This window comes from Schistocerca piceifrons, chromosome 8 (assembly GCF_021461385.2).
Source record: "Schistocerca piceifrons isolate TAMUIC-IGC-003096 chromosome 8, iqSchPice1.1, whole genome shotgun sequence".
Classification (NCBI taxonomy): Eukaryota; Metazoa; Arthropoda; class Insecta; order Orthoptera; family Acrididae; genus Schistocerca; species Schistocerca piceifrons.
Genome location: NC_060145.1, coordinates 366,749,946 through 366,775,132, shown reverse-complemented (window position 1 = coordinate 366,775,132; position 25,187 = coordinate 366,749,946).

The following is a 25,187-nucleotide window of genomic DNA, read 5'->3' as shown; positions in this document are numbered from 1 at the left end:
CGTTTACAGTATCGTTTCATTGTCCGTTTGTCTGTTTATCTGTGCGACTTTCAAGACCCATTTCTCTTTAACGGGTGGACATATCAAGTTGAAATTTACGTCACATGCTAAGGGCTACGATCCCTTAGATGTGTCAAAAGTTTAAGCTTCTTTTTCAGTGCAGTCAAAAGATACGATCATTTATGTCACATATTTCGATACTAGCAAACTCACTCATCAGAATATACAGGGTAGTTTCCGTTGACATAGAATCACGCAATCTGCCAAGAAGCAAGCTTGCACAGTACGAGTAAAGGAAATAGTTCGAAAATTCTTAACTTATACTTAGCTGCACATCAGACAAGAAAATTGTTTTTATTATTTGTTATTCGTCTCTCTGTCTGTCGGTCCGTTAAGAACCCTACTTGTCAAGAATTACAGAAGCCAAAGTGAAAGTACACTAAAAAATTAAATTTAAATTTAAAACTTCCTTCAAAGTCTTGAAATTCGCGAGACAAATAATTTTAGCACTAGTAGTGATAGTATTGAAAACTAACAGAGAGTCTCAGTTACCAAGATAGATGAACAATCTATACAGCTAATGAAGCTTGTAAAGAACCCTCAGAGGGCGATTGCTACTCGCACTTCGCCAGTTTCTCCTGTTGGTCAGGGAGCTAAGTTATAATTTTTCCATGTGACGCATGTGGAAGATGGCGAGCAGTGTGTGGGCAAACTCTCTCATGAAGGGAACGCCTTAAACCAGGTTTGAGAAGTCATTAGAGTGTTCGAAATTTAGTGTGTTAATACCTACAAACACTGTTAGCAAGTATTTTCAAATATTTGTCCAAAAATACTTTGTAACACTAAAATTTGCGAAAAAGCACATCCTTGATACGAAAGTAAACGTGAAAACCTCACTGTAACCAGTACACCGCTTCTATTATAGTTCGACCTGCTTCCTAGAGAGATTTAAAACTTGGGTCATGTACCACGATTTTGACAGTAAAATTATATTGATTAAATTCAGTTAGGTTTCTCGCAGTGTTTGCTTAATGCCGTAGTAGATAATAGAACAAAATATCGTTAGGCACTTTCAGACTGCTATTTGTGGAATCTGCGTTTGTTTATTACGTATCATGGTCACAAGAATTGCCTAATGTTCTTTTCCTGCGGGTCTACCTACAGTTTTCTTGAGGATGTATTGTTGCGAGAGTTTAAATATTGTTTTAGCTTTTCCAGGTGTTGTAAATCTTGATCAAGATCCCTAGATGGCCAGCGTAAGTTTCCCACCATCAAACCTGTACAGGATCTCGAAATTTAACGTAGTAATAAGTTGAGCGATATGATAAATAATACCTATTAAGTAGCAGACATAACCGGATATGGTGCCATCGTTTTGTAAGAGGGGACCTAAAATGTTCACGTATGCTTAGCCAATAAGGTCTCAGACAAGATGGTACATACTAAGGTGGAAAATGGCAAGCGTTTTGTGCCGCAAGATAAAATTAACAGCTTAGTTAGCATCACCATAATGATTTTTTTCACTCGGAAGGAAATCGGAAGAGTGTAGTTGAAAGCGTAGTAACAGCCGTTTCTCACCTATACGAATGTGCATTAAATTGAAACATTAAAACTAGTATTCATTGTGTTATTTCACTGACGTTTCATGAAGTGTGCAATGTGTGTCAGCATAAGTTAACATTATCAGCAGAAAAATAACAAACCTTTTAGCCATCCGGGGTGGCCGAGCGGTTCTAGGCGCTACAGTCTGGAACCGCGCGACCGGTACGGTCGCAGGTTAGAATCCTGCCTTGGGCATCGATGTGTGTGATGTCCTTAGGTTAGTTAGGCTTAAGTAGTTCTAAGCTCTAGGGGACCTCAGAAGTTAAGTCCCATAGTGCTCAGAGCCATTTGAACCTTTTTTTTTTTTTTTTGACAAACGTTTTGTACTGCAAAATAAAGAAACTGCCCTAGCATGGGTCACTATAATGTTTGTATGACACTGAGAAGCAACTGATTGTGGGAAACTGAAAGCACAGCAACACTTGTTTCTTGTATACATGAATTTTTATTATATTCAGATGATAAAATTTGTCTTCAGTATGTTATTTAATCCAAGTGTAAGGTAGTTTCTCGTTTTGTGAGCGCACAAGTGACTCCTCCTCCCAGGTTATAGCACACACACACACACACACACACACACACACACACACACACACACACATGCAGACACACCATCAGCTTTTGGTGTTACAATACTACTAGATTTATGAATGCCTATTTGTTTATTCGGAAATGTCAGCCATCACAGATTTGTCAGCTTAGCATATGATGTTCAAATTCTTCAAACGTTAGAAGCTGCAAGATATGGGATATCAACTGCAGGTGCTAATAAATTGTACAAAGTTCCCAGAACAGCACTGATGAAAAAAAAATAAAGAATACATATAGGCCCTCCTTGTATAATGTGCATAAACTGTGAAGCTCAGTTATTTACGTTGGAAAGTCAAAAATGGACTCCCGGTTAGTAGAAGTCAACGAACGGAAAGTATCAACAAATTTGTTGCAGATTTGTGGCTAGATGCTCCATTCAAACCTGACACGAAGGAGATAGAATTGTTTTTGGAAAGACGCAAAGCATTACACAAAGTATACCAGAGTCAATGACTCCATTAGAATGTGATGTTCCTGCTAAAAGACCAAGGAGGAAACACATATAATGTATCGTCACATCAGGAGCTTCTAAAGAATGTCATGTAAAGAATTATATTCTAAAAGCATACTTGGTAACACTACGCAGAATGTATCGAAATTGGTAGAAACTATAAATATTTTCGCTTTATAAATGTAGAGGCATAAATCAATGAACCATTTTTACGAAAACACTTTTTTTACTCTGTCTTCGAACAACAAAGCTTCGGCTTCCATTGTGGTTCCCCGTTGGTCACATATACACTGCTGGCCACCGTAAGTGCAACACCCTGAAGGAAGCATCCGAATCAAGTGAAATTTACGCCATGGGTTTGCAGCGATGAGATATGCAACTGATTAGAATTTCAGCACAGACGCACATCACGCGCGCCTGTGGCGCCACCTCATAGCGCCATTTAAGGCTTGGCGATTTCGACGAGTGTACGTTCGGCACGTGTGTTTACCTTGTGGTTGTTTCACAAGACGATCAGTTATGCCTCGTAGACAACAGCGAACATCGTTTGATCAAGTATCCGAGTTCGACAGAGGAAGGATAGTGGCTTACCGAGATTGTGGATTATCATACAGAGAAATCGCTAGTCGTGTTGGACGAAACCAAACAACTGTAATGCGGATATGTGACCGTTGGATGCAGGAGGGTACGACGGACCGACGTGGTCGATCGCATTCACCTCGGTGCACCACTGCACGTGCTGATAGGCAAATTGTGCGCATGGCAGTGACGGATCGCTCAGTGACATCCCGAACCATAGCACAGCACATTACGTCTGTAACGCATCATCCAGTGTCTGCGCGTACCATTCGACGCCGTTTACAGCAGAGTGGTCTGTCCGCAAGACGTCCATTGCTTCGTCTACCATTGACGCAGAACCACAGACGCCTCCGTCGCCAATGGTGTGATGACAGACGGATGTGGACGGCAGAATGGAATGACGTTGTCTTTACTGACGAGGCACGCTTCTGTCTGCAGCACCACGATGGTCGGATTCGAGTGTGGAGACACCGTGGAGAGAGGATGCTGGACAGCTGCATTATGCACCGCCACACTGGTCTTGCACCGGGTATTATGGTATGGGGCGGTATTGGATATTACTCTCGCACGCCTCTAGTACGCATTGCCGGTACTTTAAATAGCCGGCGCTACATATCCGAGGTGCTGGAGCCAGTTGTCCTTCCTTACCTTCAGGGCTCGGCCACAGCCATATTTCAACAGGATAATGCGCGACCACACGTGGCACGCATTGTCCAAAGGTTCTTCGTCAATAACCAGATTGAAGTGCTTCCCTGGCCGGCTCGCTCTCCTGATCTTTCGCCGATAGAAAACATGTGGTCCATGGTTGCTCAACGAGTGACCCAGATTACATCCCCAGCTGCCACACCAGATGATCTTTGGCAACGTGTGGAAGCTGCTTGGGCTGCTGTACCCCAGGAACACACCCAACGTCTCTTTGACTCAATGCCGAGACGTGTGGCAGCGGTGATCTCCAACAATGGCGGCTACTCTGGCTACTGATTCTGGCAGAAACCACATGTCACAGACGTCTGTAAACGTAATCATTTGATACTTGGTCAACATGTTATCTACAAAATAAATTTTGTTGTGCTACCTCTTGTCTTCCTTGGTGTTGCATTAACGGTGGCCAGCATTGTAGAATGTATGTCACCATGTCATATGATGATATATCGTTGTGGTACCCATCAACCATCTCTGCAGATACCGAATTACCGTACAATATTCCTACATCTCAACGGGTTGCGCTGTTTTGTTCTGCGTCATCTACCTTGCGTGGCGCTGGGCTATCAATAAACAGGGATTGGTCAGAAATAAGGAAACACAGCAAGAAATTCATACTTGAACATAAATGCAGATTCTAGTCAAGCCTACAGATTAGGCGCTGTATCTGAACGCGAATATAATTTTTGCAGTGTCTAAAACAAGTTGCAAGTATCACTCGTCGTCAGAACAATGTTCTCCGTAGTTGTGAGTGCATTATGTTGGAGCTAAGTGAATTCAGATTTGGGCAAATTGTTGGTGTTCGTGTGATGTGTGGTTTCGTGACCGAGGAAGCCGAAGCATTTGGTATTTTAAGAGGCACCTTATCGAAGATATATACCACATACAGAGATATTTAAGAGGATTCTGACGAGAAGTAAGAAGACGACAGCTGCTAAACTCTCTGCGTACCGTAACAGAATGTCCCACTCGCAAAACATGTCAGCAACAAAACACCACGAAGAGAGCACCTTAAACATGGAGTTGCAGGGCGAGTTGAGATCGCGAAACTCCTAATGAATGATGCAAACTGCCTTATTAGGAAAATGTTACGGTGACACCATCAAGCCTGGAATATGGAGCACTGGAAAAAAGTTACTCGGTCAAAAAATAAAGTCATTGAATTAAAATTGTGGTGGTTTGCAGGTACCTCTATTGAGCCTCAGTATACAGTAGGTGAACAAAACTACGAAAACACCAAAAACACAACACGTTGCCATGTCTAATACTGATAATGAAAGCCGTTGGCATCGAACACAGCTTACAGTCGACTCCGAAATGATGAATGTAAGTTCTGTAGAGTTTTCAACGGAATATTACACCGGCCTTCCTGCAAAATACTAGCAGGTGCAGGCAACGACAACGGAGGCACATAGCGATCACGCAACCTTCTCTCCAAAAATACACAAAGGCTGAATAATACTGAGATCTGGTAATTGTGGTGGCGAGGGTAAAAACGACTATTCATCCTCATGTTCACAAAACCAGTTCTGGACGATTCGAGCTATGTTAAGAGGGGTTCAAATGTTTCAAATGGCTCTGAGCACTATGGGACTTAACTTCAGAGGTCATCAGTCCCCTAGAACGTAGAACTACCTGAACCTAACTAACCTAAGGACATCACACACATCCATGCCCGAGGAAGGATTCGAACCTGCGACCGTAGGGGTCGCGCGGCTCCAGACTGTAGAGCCTAGAACCGCTCGGTCACTCCGGCCGGCTGTTGAGAGGGGCTTTGTCGTCTTTCATCAGCATTAGGGAACTTACATTCTATTATGAAATGGACATGATCAGCCAAAATGGACAGATAGTTCAATATTGTAACAGCTAACGTTGTAAGCCTTACTTTTTATTTGATAAATAGTTTCCAATTACCTGGACCCATTTCCAAATCAACCAGGTAGACAAACCAGTATTTTCCTAAATAGCGTGTAAAGCATTTCAAGATTACACGGACATGTGTACGCATAACAAACTCAAGGTTAGCCAGAACAGTGACAGACCCACCAAATATATAGCAAAACATATGTATTTCGAGAAACGCTGTTTTGTCTATCTGGATGATTTGAATATGGTTTCAGGTAACCGAAAATTCCTCACCACTTGAATAAAAAGTGAATCCTGACACTTTTGCTGTTTCTGTATCAAAATGCTTATGTGTCCATTTTGGCTGATCAGGTTCATCACATGGTACAATGCTGTGTTCCAACACGACAGTGTCACTGTTGACACAGTTCACTTCGTCCCGGGTTGGTTTTTTGAGCACTAGAAACAATTATCGCTTCTATCCTGGCCAACACACTAACCACATCTCAATATCATTTAGTTTTTGTGGTCTACTTTGGCGATAAAGGTGCGTGATCTATTTCCACATACGTCTACGTTACCTAAAGTTGTCACTATTTTGCAGGAGGAGTTGTATAAAATTCGCTTGAAAACTGTACAGAATCTGTTTTTATCAATTCCGAGACTACTGGAAAGTGTTTCAAATGTCAGCGGTTTTCCTACGTTGTATTAGACACGGCAACACCTTGCGCTATTTGTCTTCCCATATTTTTGTCCATCGCCTGTATACCTGGTCTGAAGACAGGTGCCTGCAAACCACCAAAATGTTAGTTAAGTAGCTTTTTATCGAGGTGTCAAAATGTTGCAGAATAACTTGTAAGACATATGAAGATATCTTAGAGCTACTGCAAAAAATTTGTTTATCAAGAAACTGCCTTAGCACATATACGCTGCGTGTCATATATTAATCTTTTCAGTGGTTTAACTATAGGGAAGTTGTTGTTCCCAAACTTACCATTTTCAGACATTAATTTCGTTGCTTCCAATGGTGAAATACACTTTATAAGGCAATGTTTCTGAACCATTCACGAAAGGTTAAGTACTATAAAGGGAATAAACTTACCGTGACATCCAAGAGCTATATAATTACACCGCTAATTACACAAAGAAAGATTCGAGACACCTGGATAACTACGGCAGAAGTAGGGAAAATTAAGTACTATAAAAAGAATAAACTACAACACTAATTATACAAACAAAGGCTGAAAGCTCACAGATGGTAATGGCAGAAAGAAGTCCAAAAATACTGTGTATCTCATGGTCAGTCCTCATTTGTATTTTTCACAGTGTGATTCCGTTTGCTAACAGCCGCCCAAAATCTTGAGATGGAACTCATGCCGATTACGTGGCTGTCTCCATGATACAAAAGTAGTCCCCATTGCACTAAACGATATCAGTATGTACAGCTGGATCATGCTGTATATTTGACAACACTACTACAAATTTTCATAAATGCAGGATTAAGAAATCGAAAAAAGAATTTAAAAATTTAACAACAAGCAAAGAAGCGAATATTTCTCTGTATGGTTAATCATAGCTATTTTTTAAGCTATTGATTTTCTAAAGATACACACTTTTAGTGGAACTACGTCTATTTTACATACATGGCAGTCACAGCAGCGAAACCTGTAATTAATATATATGAGGAGGTACTAAACTGAGAAATCTCATACAACTTTTTAACCAACACGTCTGCAAGATTATCGACGTTGTGATTTATACTTTTGCTCGATTCCTATATTTCCCATTTCTCTCCTTAACATAAGTACACTGACCTTTAGAAATGTCATGTATAGTTGAAGCTACTCGTTGACGATTAGGCATCACTGAGCTACCAATTTCTATGGATTTTGGTGGTTACGTTACACTGCTGTTACAGAGTGCGTAAGATATTTCATACGGGATTAAGATCTGGCAATTTAGCAGCCCACTCGAGGTTCGAAACGATACCTGACTTCGTCCAATGACGGATATGTGTGTGGACTCTTGTAAACGTTGTCGGTGTCATCTTGGAGACCTCAATGTGTATATGAATCACTGCCACGTGCTCACCTGTATTGTTGAAACAAACGTACTGTTTCATGTTCGTGGCAACATGGATGTGGAAGCCCAAAACACGGTACGAAAAAAGCCCTCAAAACATAAAACCACATCTGTCTTGAAAAATATCCTCCATGCAAGGTGCGTTTAATGCCTCATAAGATCTTTGGACCACTCATTGCCTTATAGAATTTGCAGAGACACCACATAACGACTCTTCGGATCACACTACACTCATACTGCCAGCTATTGCCCAGTTTCTGTTCCTTTTGACCCACTGCAACTTTACTGACGCTGCAAGCAACGGCTTTTGCGTGGTACCCGAGTCCATACGTAAGCTGTATGCAGTTTTCTTCCTAATGTTCGCCTGTAAACGGTTTAAAATGGATCTGAATTCACTCAAAGCAGCTATTCTACTCGGATGTGAAACCGACTGCAATTGAAAAGGTCTTTGTGCACTGACGCTTACGATTATTTTGCGTCCAATGGTTATATGTCGGTAGGGTGGCTCGGAAATTTCTTGACCAAAGGCTACTGACATTAGCATCAGCATTTCTGAAATCTTTGACGTCAGCATTATCAGAATTCCCTCCGTCCCCCCTCCATTTCCCTGAATTTCCACCCCAACCCCTCACTCCCTTCTCCTTCCCGAACTCCAGTGGCCGATCGCATGATGTGTGAACGACGACGACAGCAAGCTCTCAGCCAGTTGAGTGGGGCCCCAAGACTGTTTACGTTTCACCCAATGGCGTCAAAGTTTAGCCCTCCCCCTACCCCTCGAGCAATTTCAATTTTTATAATTCGATTCTGTGAGCACCGTCATTTGCCACCGGTACTTTATAATGAGATCACCTGTATGAATTGCTGCAGCAGCAAAAATCAGCCAGTTAGAAGAAGTCTAACAATAACTATTTGTCGACTGTTATAACAGTATGGTTAAGACAAGTAAAGAAAGCCCAATTACTTCTGTGCTTAAGGTATTTATTGCTTTATGAATAAGCCACAGACAACACTATAAAATATTCTATGAGGAAACGATTGAACAGTCAGTCAATACAATTTATTGCTGAGGTGTTTGGTTTGCTATTGGTCTGCTTCGGCTACAGTGTCATTCTCCTACTGCCTTCGAATAATACATGATTTCGTTAACCTTTTTTCCATTCTTGACAATACTGAGTGATTATTCAATAGTAAATTCGTCTAGGTATTTGTGACGTCCATGAAACACCTACTGGTGCTCTCGATGTCTAGTGTTTCGATTGTTATGTCTCGTAAAAGATTGTTGAAGCTATACTTCTGAATTAATTTGTGTTTCCAGATTATGTTTTGTTTTGTAGGCTAATCTTACTCTTGTGTACTTCAGTAATGCATTTAATTTGTCACAAATGCTTCCAATGTATGTTGCCAGTAAGTAAAGGATTTTTCGGTTTCACTGGAGATTCTTTTAGCACTTTTATGTCGTTTTGCATATCACTGTGTACTGGTTTAACGTGTTTTTTGTTGAGTTGAGTAATTATGTAGGGTCTACAGTGACTGTGTTATGCTATATTTCGTAGAATTGATACTTCTTTTTGTATCGTAGCTTGTTCTAGTTGTAGGTTGATCATTGTATGGAAATATGATTGGTCATGTGCTTCAGGGTCACATGATTTGACATTTATGATGTTGCCTGTTATTGAGGATCTTCTGAAAATTTCGAAGTTGTTTGTGTTGTTAAGCTTTTTCGTTGTCTGATCTAGAAAATGTATTGCTTTATTACTCACTGATTCCATTGAAAAATTGATTTTTGGGTTTAGTTTATTCATTGCATTATGTGTTTTTGTATGTGTTGTCAGTCCTTTCGGGCATGTCCAAAAGAACAGACACCATTCTGATTCTGCAGCCACAATGAATCAAGACACAAATGTAATAACGGCATTATCTGCCAGTGGGCATATTTATACTACACGCAGTCCAGGGGATACGATTTTTTTTTTTTTTACAGAAGTCAGCTCGCGTGTCCCTGAACACCTATCCACTGGCAACGACGCAAGCAATTAATGCCAGTGTTGTGTACACAGTTCCGCGTAGTCGGCTCGTACACAATTTTCCCACTAGAGCGCGCCCCGCTAAGCACAACAGCGCAGGCGCAGCGCTCGTTTGTCTCCGCACAACGAGATGGCGCTGCCATAAAGACGGACCAAATTCTGCTTCCGCCGATCCACGTATTAATAGGTAACGCAGCCAATGAGATTGCTGCTAACGTAGAACCTTTTCTCCTCGCGGATCACACTCGCGCAGTGATACCTGAGCGCGCGAGGTATTATAACGAGTGTACAGACCTCCGATTAGTTAGTCTGCATTAGTCTGTACCAGTCTGCATTAGTCTATAGTCAAGTTTCAGTCTGTGCCTAATAAGAAGATTATCATATTCCTGTACATAGCCATAAAGAGAAATGTATAGACAATTTGTCAAGTATGAAAGATATGTGAGAATAAGATTAACGTACCAAGGCCAAAGGAACTTCAGATTGTCAATTGTAAACAGCATCCAGAATCAAGTTATATCTATGCTTTTTATTATTTTAATTAATGTGTGTAAAAATTAATCAAGTTCTGTTTAAAGTTGGTCACCGTCAATCTGCTACTCTAAGCGTGCACGTGGCATTTCTATCGTCTGGCTAACGGCAGAAGGTAAACACGCCACGATAAGACTACGAGACATATTGCTGACACTCGCCTACTTCGTTAGAGCGACAAGTCAAATAATCTGATGGTGTGTGTACCGAAGATCTTGCAGTACGCATCCCACAGCCAGAAAACCCGCACCCTCCAGCAGAGAGTACATCAGTATATGTTAGAACATGGGACTTGCAGTGTGTGCTGTTATTAGACCTGTTTTATGGAAAACAACCCGCAGGACAATAATAGTAATGACGAGCTAATAGTTACAGACCAACAAAGAATCGAACGCTCCAGCTAACAGTTTTTCTCCATTGGGAACTGTGTTATTGTTGAGACTTCTGATTCCCGCCTGTGAGAGGCAGGCAAGGTCAGACATGTTCAGTATCGCCTTCTGTCGCAATGGAGGTAACACGTTAGGAACACAATGCGGCTTTGAAATTCTGCTTTCGTCTCAAATAATCTTCAGCTGAGGCCTATACAATGTAAACGTGAGGCCTATAGACAGTCTGTTCTCACTACAGCACAGCTCGAAGGTGGTTTAAAACGTTTAAAGAGGGGAGGCAATCAATTTCAAAGGAAGGTGGAACCGGTGCTCCAGTTACTGCTCTTACGGAAGAGAGGATGGACGAATTGCCTTAAGGTCACTTTCTGAAATACTGAACATTTCATTGGGTGCCACCCACACGTTGGTGATAGAAACATTAAACGTGACACGCGTTTGAGAGCGATGGGTTCCAAGACTGTCGATTCCCGAACAAAAGGACATTCGCGTGCAGGTCTGATTGCAATTAAAGTTGATGTTAGAGGAAGATTCGGAGTTTCTTTCGAATGTAATCACTGCTGAGAAACTTTGCTCTCAGTATCAAAATTATGTAGCCAACAGCAAAGCTCAGTGTGGAAATCTCCTGCATCACCAATCCCCAAAGAAGTAGAAGTGGTTGCTTCTGCTGGGGAAGTTATGGTCATCTCATTCGTCGATATTCATGGAATGGTTTATCAGCATGTTGTACCTGTACAAACATCAGTAAATGGACAGTACTAAAGGGATGTCCTCAAAACATTGCCAGTCCATATCAGGTGCAACAAACATTTCCGTGAAGCAGGCTGGATGCTGCGCCACGATAATGCACGGCCGCATACTACCATTGTTGTTCCTGAATATCTTGCAAAAGCCAACGTGAAATGCATCCCTCACCCTCCGTATAGTCCGGATTTAGCCCCATGTCACTTTTTTCTATTCCCTAACGTGAAGAAACGCCTTCGTGGGAGGCATTATCAATCATAAGAAGTAGTGGTGAAGGCTGCGGAGTTATTTTGAAGGACCTCCCAAAAAATGGTTTCCAGCATGTATTTGAAGACTGACAGAAACGCTGGGACAAGTGCATCACATTCATGGGAGACTACTTTGAGAAGGACCATCAAAATTATGAGGATGAGTAAAAGAATGTTGCCAAAAAAATTATGGTCATTCTTTATTGAACAGCTCTCGTAGTATATTATATGGCAATAGTTATTTATGTCGTTTTTGTGCAGAATATTAAACACTCTTATGCATGCGTGAAGCGTACTGCTTGTGAAATATATACGAAGTTTTACGCGTCGAATTTGATTATTTAGTGAATCAGGGGGTGGAGAGTGTTGGTCTGAGACTGTGTGCAAGCTTTCTGAGAAAGTAAATAACATAGCTGTTGAGCAAGAGAAAATGTTGAAATTTCCTCGCAGATTAAAACTGTGTGCCGGACCGAGACTCGAACTCGGGACCTTTGCCTTTCGCGGGCAAGTGCTCTACCATCTAAGCAACCCAAGCATGACTCAGGCCCCGACCAGACAGCTTTACTTCTGTCGGTACCTGGTCTCCTACCTTCCAAACTTGACAGAAGCTCCTTTCTTTCAGGAGTGCTAGTTCTGCAAGGTTCGCAGGAGAGCTTCTGTAAAGTTTGGAAGGTAGGAGACGAGGTACTGGCAGAAGTAAAGCTGTGAGGACGGGGCGTGAGTCGTGCTTGGGTAGCTCAGATGGTAGAGCACTTGCCCGCGAAAGGCAAAGGTCCCGAGTTCGAGTCTCCTTGCCCGCTATAGGCAAAGGTCCCGAGTTCGAGTCTCGGTCCGGCACATAGTTTTAATCTGAGAGGAAGGTTCATATCAGCGCACACCTCGCTGCAGAGTGAAAATCTCATTCAAGAGAAAATGTTGCTTGATTGATCCTAAATTCAAAGGCAAAGCATTGTAGACCGATTTGTTGCCCGGACCTCTGAAACGAACATACAAATAAACAAAGCTACTGATGCGAAATTCCAGCCAACATTTTGTCGGAATGCAAATTAAGACACACTTGAACAGGACCTTTTTAAAATTTTTAATTCAGACTCAATTACGTGGCATTGTGCATAAATTAGGACATGACTATTCACCACGGTTTTACACCGTAAGGAAACGAATTTAAGCAGTATGTAAGAAATTAGTAATAGGGCTCAGGAGACGTGCACAAAATCAAGCAAATGTCTAATACAAGTATGCAGCAGAAACCACAGTACGAGCCGATGGCTGAGTTATTGAAAGAATCATCACGAAAAATTTGGGCTGCGCCGACTATTCTTCACCACTGTTGAAATACAATTTAATAAGAAATAGACAGTTAGTAGTATTTTATACGGCACATCCTGCAGTTTTCTGAGGTCATTCTGCAGAGTATTGCTAAGCTCATGGTACTTCTTAAGTGGCTTTATTCAAGGGAATACTGCCCACTGAGCTACAGAGGCCACCGAGTACGTACATTTAATTTGAGGATTTCAAAACAGAATATTATTCTATGAGGATCCAAGAACGACTCTGCAAGGAAGTCTCTATCCTCGAACAATTTCATACCCTACATGGATGCCTAAGACACTCACTGATCAAAAGGTATATAAAGAGGATGAAGTATCGGGACAAGCCCATATGTAATCAGGCTATTGTCAAGGTATTCAAGATAAAACTAATAATGCATATCTGACAAAAAATTATCACTGTCTCCAAGACAAATTTAGATTAGTTAATGATTGTTCTTGATTTATAAGGATGCAAACACCAGAACGAACAACATCAGAACATAGCTGCATACTGTGACCAATAGTGAGTATCAGAATAATAACGACAGGTAAGCCAAATGTTTGTGCACTATGTATTCCGCATATCACACCGAGCAACAAGGAAATCTCAAAAGCCAACAGCACAAACAGAATGATTCTGCTCTCGTGCACAGGCCGACCATCTTTAGCTCACACGGCACAAGAGTCCTTCTTGAATCCTCATAGAATAATATTCTGGCTCTTGGTCTAGCATGTTGTGTCCAAGTTGTCCCCGGACCTAATCGACGTCCTTTGGTTTGGAGCCTGGTGGAGTATCTCAGCCAAAGCCTTCGCCGACTCAGTGATGGTCTTGGCTGGGGAATTCTGGTTTTGAGCTATCGAGTGGGAAATTGCAGGACTCCGCTGGATAGGTTAAGAGTGCAAATCACAAAAAAAGCCGGTATTCTGTGTAACCGCCATCCGTCCATCTGCTGTCGTTGATTTCTCTTACGGAAGATATGGTGTTGTTATAGACTGTATACGCCCGAGAAATTTAGTTATATCTATACCTCAGGTAGAGCAGCCACAAACATCTTCACTGTAACGGTGACTAAATTTCGTGTTTTCATAATAATTAATGTTATTTGACTCAGTAGATCACCCTTCATTTGTTGCTACGTTACCGAAGACAAGGTAGTTAATAACGTCTTTGGATGTCAGTTATTATTTGGTAATACACGCGTAATTATGGAAATCACTTTAGTTTTTTATTAACGACATTCAATAATAATGAAATGATCATGAATGATTATGTTTCGTATAGAGGGTAAAGGACGGTTGATCCTACAATTACTTTCAGCGGCTACGACACTAAAATGTCCGTGACTTTTATAGTTCGTCACTCAAAGATATTACAGCTAGGACTATGGTCCATTACTATACTTCGATAAAGTCATTCGAACTTCGAACAGTTTTATTTTCACAAAACTAAGGGTCCGGTTCCGATCTTATATTCAGTTTAATGTCCCTTCATATAGTCCACAGATCCTACTATCAGTTATTCGGCATGTAACAGAATTTAATACTGAGCGCTACTTTTTCTCCCGCACGTAATTCCTCAGTTATTCTTAGTCGGTGACCTTACGGCAAAAGTTTGTCTTACATAAATCAACTCTACAGTTAATTTTCTTGCAGTTTAACAAAAGTGCCCTGATCCTTTCCGTAGAATATCACACGGAAATGCCCTCTATATCGCAGTTAGGAGACTTATTCAGAGCGCAGAAAACAAGACAAGAGAACCAACAATATCCGCGAATGGTTTATATAATAAAATTTAGAAACAAAAGTGTTCGCGTTAAACCCTCTTTGATTTCCCTGAAGCGCTACTTTGCTGCGGGTGTTATTCTGATGAGAGATTATATATCGATAATGTTAATTAAAACTCTTTCAATGGTATTAATTACTACCAATATTATCGATCACCTCTCCCCTACATGAAAATACGCCTGATAATATTGTTCTTATTTAAGAGAGCGGATATATCTGATAGCAGACTACTTCTGTGGTGCACATGGTGGATTTGCAGGTGACGTGGTAGTTGGAGGTACTCTTATGAACACTAGCCATACGATACGCAGACTGAGAAATCAGACCGCCTGCAAAAGTTTGTCAGTAAATTGTAGAAATATTCAGCAGCTAAGCTTCTGAATCTACTGCCCTCCAGGAAATTTCTCACACTCTAATGATTCTCGGGAGCGAGAGTTGGCAGAAGGCCGAAGTAGAAGGCCCTCAAATATTTAGCGAGTCATGGAACATTTATCGGAACAAGAGATTACACGTCATACGAGGGAAGTGTTCATTGTAGTTGACAATTATACTGTCTATATTGAGTTCGAATTTGAGTGTGAAAGTGGAGTTACCTGGTCACTTATAACAGATCTAGGTGAAATCAAGTTAATTTTTGGATGCTCTTACCAGCCACCCGACTACGCTCTATTAGTTTTAGAGTCATTAAAAGGAAGCCTACTCTCAGTAGCAGTAGCACGTAGATACGCAGGTCATGAAGTACCAGCCTGAGGCGACTTTAACCTACTATTTGTACATGGAGACATTCATGGATTCATTGCAGGGGGTGCAGACAGATACTTCTGAGAAATACTTTTGAAAACGTTTCCCGAAAAGTGTCTTGCGCGGATGGCTCGACAACCCACACATAGTGGAAGTATTTTAGACCGTCTATCGACAGACAGGCCTGACCTCGTTGACTGCATCAGTACAGAGACATGAACTAGTTATCATGATGTCGCCAAAGCGACGATGGTTATTAAAGCTGAAAAATCAGTCAAGAAGTCCAGGAGAGTATTCCTGCTTGAGAGAGCAGATAAGTAGGTGTTACTATCTCACTTGTACAATGAATTAGCTTTATTCAGTTTCAGCATGGTAGACACAGAGGAATCATGGTCTAAGTTAAAACGGACTAAAAATTGCGTCCTGGTGGCGTATGTGCATAGGAAACGGATTAAGGAGGGAAAGAAACGATCGTGGTTTCACAACGAAATTCAGAAAATTATGAGGAAGCAAAGGCTGTTGCACTCTCGGTTCAAAAGAGAATGCGCAAATGATGACACGCTGAACTTAGTGGAGATTCGTGCACCTGTAAAATGATCAGTGCGCGAAAGACGCAAGACCCTTGAATAAGGGCTACATGCAGCTTCCACATTTCTAGGTTTCCGAAAAGCCATTGGTGCGGTACCTCACTCCAGAGTGTTAACGAATGTACGAGCATATGAAATAGGCTCCCAGATATGTGAGTGTGTCATAGACACCTTTAGTTATAAAATCCAGTACAATGTCCTCGACAGAGAGTGATTATGAAAGACAAGCGTATCGTCAAAGAGTGTCGTAGGATCCCTGTTATATACTGTGTACATAAATGATCTGGTGAGCATGGTGGGCAGCAATCTGTGGCTGCTGGCTGATGATGCTGTGGTATATGGGAGGGTAGCGTCGTTGAGTGAATGTAGGAGGATAGAAGATGACTTAGACAAAGTTTGTAGTTGATGTGATGAATGGCAGCTAGCAGTTCGTGCAGATGAGTAGGAAAAACACAGATGTAACGTTCGAATTAGCAGTATGCTGCTTGACACAGTCATGTCGTTTAAATATCTGCGCATAAAGCCGCGCCACACGGACCGTGCATCCGTAGGTTGAGCGTTGAGCGTGCCGAGGAAAACGTACTTTTGGGTGTGTGGGGTAGTTTCTAGCGGCCTTTGCACGTATCCAATGAGATGGAAGAACGACAATTTCGTCACATGCATGCTATCTCTTTTCACCACAGGGTCGCGAGACGCCTTACTGGCTTTCAATTGAAGCCCACATGCCTATGTTGAGGACCCATCAAAGACCCATTGTTCTTAGTTTAGTCTGTTCTACGTAAATGACAATTAATAACGTACCTTCGATTAAAGCTTTCAGGAGATGGTAAGACGCTAAAGCTCATTCCCTCCTTAATCCATTTACTATGTTCATACGTCACCAGAACGCAATTTACAGTCCGTTTTAGCTTTGGTCGTAAATCATTAATGGTCGCTGCAGCGTAGTGAGCAGCTACATAGAATTGTCAGGTGAAGTGTTGCTGGTTCACGACTCAGTGGATCCAAAATTTTTTCAGTATTCTTCATGCTTCCTGACAGGTTCTGATACTTTCAGATTAGTTTAATAAAAGTATATACTGTAATATACGATGTTACCAAATGTACCCGTCCTCTTTCTCAGGAGTAATTTGCTCGATTGGCTTAATTTACAAGACAGCTTTCATTACGTGTGGGAAGATATTTTTCACTTTCTTAAGTTTTATATTTCACATTTTGTAAAGGTTGAGATGTTGTATTTTCACACTGCCACATCTTGTCACATAAAATACGGATTTGAGTAACGAAAGAGGCCAAGACCCATTTATTTGTCAATGTATAATATTTCACTACGCATTTCAATTTGACGATTTACAAGTAGAAATGAATCCAGCGCCACTGACCTGCCTAAGAAACTATAGGCTCATTCGGTGCGCATGTAAACATTGTTATTAAAGACAGAGTCTGAAGACATTTAAATATAAAAAAACAAGCGTGCAACCCATCGTCCACTGCCGGACCGTATAAAATAAATAAAATAAATAAAATATTGTTATTTAGATATTAATTATTCTATCTGTATGATGGTGATTGTAATTGTAATTGATATTTGCTTATCTGGAACGTGGACGTTTAATTATTCGGTATCAGACGCTTGACAATGGCTTTTTCGTAAAGGCAATGTTACTTGTAGTTGACCGTGAAATAAAACTGAAATAATCGGACTTCGTAATTAAATCGTTTCCAAAGACTGCTGCGGTAGGTGCGGACTCATAATCTAAATCTCAATATGTCAATAATTTGCCAGCCATGCCAATACGTCGTACAGAGGTGATTGTCTACTAAACATAAAAAAGTTACACAGTTAGTTAAATCAGATATATTCAATGAATAAGCCTACAGTTCATAATCCTACTTGCTTTTATAAATATAAATTCTTTACAGAATCGAGTGCCTAGTGTGGTTGCAACTCGCAGTATTCTTCTATAACATGAAATATGGCGGTGTGCCAGACAATAAAATAAAATACGTGCTTCTCGCACCACTTCTACCAGAGCTCTCCTTTTTTTAATCAAACATAAGAGTAACGTAATTGTGCTTTTGTTTTATCAGCGACACAGCGCTGCAGTTGTGTGCCATAGGCTTTATTTATTTGTCACTGATCATTTATTTAATTAGTATTTCGCGTTTCCGCGGAAACTCACGCTCGGCATGCAAATGTGCCTTTATATTGCCCCCTGAATTGCGAGGCGAAAGGACACACCTGCAGGCGAGCAATTCACCTAAAGGCACAAGAAAATCTAAGTTATCTACAACTATTTACATGACTTACATTACACATTATACACATTATATACAAAATTTGAATGACGCGGGTGCGCCGTAAAAGTTCTTATGTTGGCAGATAGAGTGCGCGCATGCGCAGAAGCGTCTGTGTAACTGCGGCACTGCCGTTATATCGTACAGTTAGATCACGCGGCACAGTATTGCAGATCATATTGTTCGTGTGCGCGCGTTTTTCAGTCGTTGCACAAAGAAAATATTCAACCAAGATTACATATGAAGACTACAGTCTATGACAGGTAACTTAGTTTTAAATTTACAATATTTGTTATAACACAATACAACTTAGATTGTTGAATGTTCTTAGTTACATAGTATTGTTTTGAAATACTTCAAAGAAAAATGTCCGTATTTTTCAGGTGCGTTGACCTATACACATTGTGTTGTTATTACAGTTCATATTCATCCGCTGCACTATAATTTTTTACAGGTTAGTATCGTCGTGGTAAAGTTTTTTGATCACAGTAACATCGTTGTATAACAACGTGATTAATACATAAGCGTGTCCATTTCCCATTTCCATTATAGTCGTAATGATGCAGTTCGTTGTGACTAAAAGCATTGCTTATTACAGATCAGACGTGACCCGTCGAGTAATTGGTCCACGTGCAGTTCGTTATTTACATTCCGTGGAAGCTTGGTTGCAGAACCTCGGACGGCACATAGCTGGCGTCGATCCTTGGACAGTCCAGGTAAGTGTGTCCGTCACATTTCGAGAACATTTCATTCCCTGAAGTTCCAACCAAAATTCTTCCACCCGTCGTGTTGTTTTCTGGACAGGCACTTTGTGTCCATTTAATCCAGTTAACATCTTGAAGTTGGGTAGTGTAGTAATGTCACTAGACGATGCACGAATTATGCACTTCACATTTTCAGTTTTTTGCTGAATGTAGCTCACCTAAATGTTCGTAGTTATTAATCAAGGAAATCGTTCATCGCGTTTACATAGATACGCTGCATAATGAATGGCATTAACAGTTTCTTTCACATAGGTTTCCGCGTAGTTGCAGAGTTAGTAATGTTCGTTAATGTCCGTGAACAGTGGTTCACTATGCAATGTCTTTTTGGCACTCGTTTTGTTCAAATTTTTACATAGTAACAGTTACACTATACATCAGTTAAAAAAATAAGTAATTATACATACACACGTCACATATTTTCTTAGCATAAACATAATATAGTTGCACATAAACATGTTTACATCATCATTATATCGCTATAGGTTATTACATTGTGTCACATTTGATTACATGAATTGCAGATATTTACATCCTCTTTAGCGGTTTTGCTGGGATATTATCGATGTTTTTTGTGATGTCATCTGAAATTAAGATAGGTTAGACACAACATTCATTACATCAGTAGGCAAGACCAGGCGTTTTCACTACTCAATAAATATTCAAAATAGTAAGAGAGAGAAAATGTTCGATTCCTCGCGTTTTGTGCGTGTGTGTAGAGTGTCTGTGTGGCCTTGACTACTGATAGATGCTTTTCGTGTTGAGAGATGTGCGTCTAATCTATTTCTCAACGTAAAAGATCGCTTCACAGATGACGTCTGTCGGTTCGTCAGGTATCATACCAAGTCAGTGGTACCTACAATAACAAATGTTCCGTGAAAAATTAATATGTCATCCACTGCTACGTAATCATAAATTTTACTTTAATATTCCGTCTTTCAGGTGGAGGCGCGCGCTGAAAGAAGAGTTCTTCTGTCTTCAACTGTGTCACTGGAACCGCTGAAATGAAAATTTCTATACTACTTATTATCTGTGTTGTAACAACAGAGCTTTTCGAGTTGCTTAGCAATATTTTGATGGGTATGACTTTGACATTATTCAGCATGAAATGCTCTAAGATCTCGGTGTGCGTATAGCCCAATAATTGTGTTAGTTCTAGGATGTTGTAACAGATACGCACCAGGATGCGGTATGTTAACAATTATATAAGGTCCTTCATATAGCAGACGCCACTTAGCGTTGCGTCGTTTGAGTGCTACAGATTTATGATGAGTACGAAGTAGTACAAGCATTCCTACCTCGAATTTTTGTTTTCTTTTTATTATGTTTCTGTGATGTTTGTTTCGTATTTGTGCGTGATGTGTCAATGTAGTCAACACTTCTTTTATTTTCTGTTCAGGTGTGATTTCCTTGTCTGACAACTTAGGTAATGGTTCTATCCACTGATCGTTCTGTTTGCAATTGAACATGATCTCGTTAGGTGTGTAATTTGTATCATAAATATTTAAGTTATTGTGTACGTCTTCGAAAAGCCTTAGGTAGGACACCCAATTAGTATGTTTTGATGAAATATAGGTCCTCATGAATCGATTTAATTCTCGGAAAAGTCTCTCAGTCGCGTTACATTGTGGGCTAAACCTCGAAATAAATATACTTTTGATGTTATTGTCCTTCAAGAAATTTCTCCATTTGTACCCAGAGTAGTATGCTGCATTATCTGATAGAATTGCTTTAGGTTTTCCCACGTTCGTCAGGTAATCACTTGAGAATCTTCGTATTATAGCATTTGCAGTGGCGGATTTTAAAGCATAAAGTTTTACATGTTTAGAAAATATATCGTAAAAAGCTAAGATATATTTGACGCCTCCAGAGCTTGCTGGATGCGGTCCACTGATGCCAGTACACAGAATTTCCAGGGGTTTACTGGGTAAAATAGAATGTAAATCTGTTTTTGTGGATAAATTCTGAGGTTTTGATTTTTGACATATGACACATGTTTTCAGTTCCCTGCAAATTTTTCTTCTCATATTGCTAAAATAACAGTATGTGCTGAGCTTCGCTAAACACTTTTTTGTCCCATAATGACCCCAAACTAAGTGTGTGTGCCGAATTAAATTACGTTCAGACTCTTTGGGAATGCATACACACCAGTTAGTAGCATTTGGATGTCGTCGATAAAATAGCACATCATTGTGTAACTTGTAATACTTAGTCAAAGGATGATTGTGTTTTTCTACCAGTAATGTTATTATCTTATACCAGTGAGGATCAGATTTTTGTAATTCAGCCATGTTTCTGCACATATCAATATAATATTGGTGATACTGCTTGTCTTGCATTAAGAGAATCATGTAGTCATTTATATTTTCTAAGTCACTGTTGGTATCATTCATACCTTGTGGAAGTCTAGACAAAGTGTCTGCAATGGTGTTGTCCTTACCTCTTATGTACTTAATTTCAAAAGAGTAGTTCTGAAGTGTGACTGCCCATCGTGATAGTCTAGGATGTACAAGTTTACAAGTTAACAAAAATGTCAGGGCCTGGTGATCGGTGTAAATTACTGTATGTTTTCCAAATAAATAATAATTGAATTTCTTGAATGCCCATACTATGGAAAGTGTTTCTAACTCAGTAGTGGAGTATGTACGCTCACATTCAGTTAGAGTGCGACTCGCAAACCCAATAATTCTTATCTGTTCCTCCTCTTTATTCTTTACAACTTGAAATAAGCAACAGCCCAAGCCAGTACGTGAAGCGTCACAAGTCATACAAAAATCTAAATTGAAGTCTGGATGGCTCAATATGTTAGCACCCACTAAAGCATGTTTAATTGTATTAAAGTCATTCTGGCACTGTTCCGACCAGATCCAAACTTGATTCTTTCTGAGTAGATTTAGCAGATGCTTACTGTTCAAAAGTGGTTGTGGCAAAAAACGTCTGAAAAATGAACATAGCCCAAGGAATGATTTTAACTGCTTTTTAGTTCGAGGGCTAGGAAAGTTTCTGATAGCATCTAATTTACTGGGATCCGGACGTATGCCCTGTGAATTAATGATATGTCCTAAATACTTTATCTCACTGCAACCAAATTTTTATTTTCTTAGGTTGGCTGTGACTCCAGCTTGTGCAAATTTTTCTAAAATTCTTTGAAGTGTGTCAACGTGTTCATTCCAAGATTGTGTAGCTATCAGTATATCATCTACATAGTGTGTGACTGTCTCAACTAAATCGTCGCCAAGCACGGTATCCAGGGCTGTAATCAATACCCCAGAGCTGACATTCAGTCCGAAGGGTAGAACACAAAACTGATAGGTTCGCCCCCCGAACATAAATGCAGTATATTTCCGAGAATCAGGAGTGATACCCACCTGCCAAAACGAATTAGCGAGATCTATTGTGGAAAAATATTTTGCATCTAGAAATTTCTGTAATTGCTCTTCTAAATTTTCAGGTTTTGTGTGAACCGGTAAAATTATTTCATTAATAGCTCGTGCGTCTAACACTAACCTAATGCTTCCATTTGATTTTTTGACAACAAGTAGAGGACTACAATAAAGTGAGGTGGATGGTTCAATGACCTTCCAGTCTAACATTTGTTTTAATTCTTGCCACACAGCAGGTCGTTGAGATAACGGTACGTTATATGTCTTATGGTAGAAGATCTTGTGAGGCTTAACTTCAATCTTGTACACATACGTGTTGATAACACCTAATCGTTTGGTAAAAACTTGTAAATATTTGGATAAAACTTCCTGTAGTTTTATACGTTCATGTACACTGAGAGCTGTAGCTTCACATATCTTATGATCAAGCAATGTTTTCAAGTCCATTATCTCTGTGTCAGATGAGTGTGTTTGCATGTCTTGAATGTCATTGTCAAGTACTAACTGAACCTTGTACCCTGTACAGTGTTTGTCATGCTTTAGAGTTCTCCTGTCCAAATCAATAATAATTACCCTGCTTTTATCATTTAAAATACATTTACCTTTGGAGAAGTCTATAATGCAGTCCTTCTCGCTCATAATATCTATTCCTAATATGCAATTTGTCACAAGGTTTTGTACAACCAGGAATGGCCATTGTACGGTTCCATTACCTAATTTAACGTTTACAAAAACTTGCTTCGTAACCCTACATGACTTATTACCTAGTGCAGTAGTTATTTTACAGTTTTGGGCAGGAAACTCAGGCACAGGTTCCAATTCACACATCTTTTTATAGAAATTAAAAGACAAAACGCTCACAGCTGCACCTGTATCTAGGATAATAGTAGTTGGAATCCCACCTACTACACCAGTAGTAGATGCTAAAACAATTTCATTTGTGTTTAAACGACATTGTGTACTGTCTTGTAAAAGTTCATCTGATATATTGTTATTGTGGTTGTATCTTATAAATAAAACAGGTAGTTTTTGTTTAGAATTACTCGGCATATCATTATTCTGTTGTTCAAGTGTGGTGTCAAATAACTGATTAACATTGAAGTCGCCCCCCAAGAATTCTTCAGCCACGACCTGGGGCAGAGTAGTGACTGTTTCTAGTTTGTTGGATTAGCATTTGTACTAGGTACTGACACAGATTGAGGTTGTGCATCAGGTGTCATTTCTATTATATTCACATTCGGATATTGCCTATTATGATCTCCAAACTTTTGCGGTTGTTGTTGTTGTTGCGCATTATAACTTACCTGTCGGTCGTAAGGTATGCTCCAATTTTGACCTGGTGGCTGCTGTGGTAAAGCAGAGTTTGAATGAAAGTACTGATCGTTACGAGTCCAACCTTGATGCTGTCTTGGCTCGTAGTTATTATTATTTCTATTTCTGTTTGTGTTTTTGTTATTACCTTTGTATCCGTTGTTACCGTTGTAGTCATTACCGCGGTGCCTTTTGTATGGATTGCCGCATGAAATGTTATTACTGTTGTAACTACTGTTTGTATTGGAATACGCGTGTTGATTTTGATTTCCGTACTGAGACGGCATGTGAGTTTGCTGTTTTTGTTGTACCGCGTATCCAACTGTGGGCGCGCCAGAATTGTGTTGGCAAGCCTGCATGTTTTGCATACCACTAGTGTAAACATTGTGGCTGCTGTTTTGCCGCGCGAAGCGCTGATCTTCAAGTAACATGTCAACCGAATCTAAAGCTGTTAAAAAATAATCTGAATCGTCATCCGGGATATGTAGGAGTTTTTCTTTAATGTTGAAAGGCAATTTGGCCTTCAACGCACGGAGTATATCACGCGTTGCGACTGGTTCGTCTAAAAAATGTCCCATGTTCAAGTATTTATCAAAATATCTGCGTAAGTTACCATTTTTACTGTTAAAAGTTTCAGGTTCTAAAATTTGTCTTCTGAGTCGCTCCTGGACGGATTGCGACCAGAATTTGTTCAGAAAAGCACGCTCAAACTCACTGTACGTGGAACATACGTCAGATTGACTGTATGCCCAGACAGCTGCATCGCCTTGGATGTAACCGACAATATATGAAATCTTTTTCCGGTCACTCCAAGTGCGTGGAAATGCGTTACTAAAAGATTTAAGAAAAATTACCGGATGAATGGTTCGTTTTTCTGGGATAAAAATCTGAAATTGCCTGTGTTTCATTAAGCTTTCATCTTCCTTCGCATTGTGATATGGATTTATTCCACTGTAATTACTGGTATGTTCAGCTGGCGAGTAATTACGATAATGTTGCTGTGGTTTACCATGATAATAGCTTGTGTTTGTGTTTCCACATCGTGGTATGTGTTGTAGTCGTGGTGTGTTTTGTTCTCGTGTATTTGTCGTGTGCGGAATGTGTGTATCATACTCGAATGTATATTGGTTTCTGAACTGTACATTTTGACTGATATTTTCGTTACATTCAGACTGTAGTTGATCGGTGAATTGTCTCATGGGTGCAGTGACGGATTGTACTGCGTC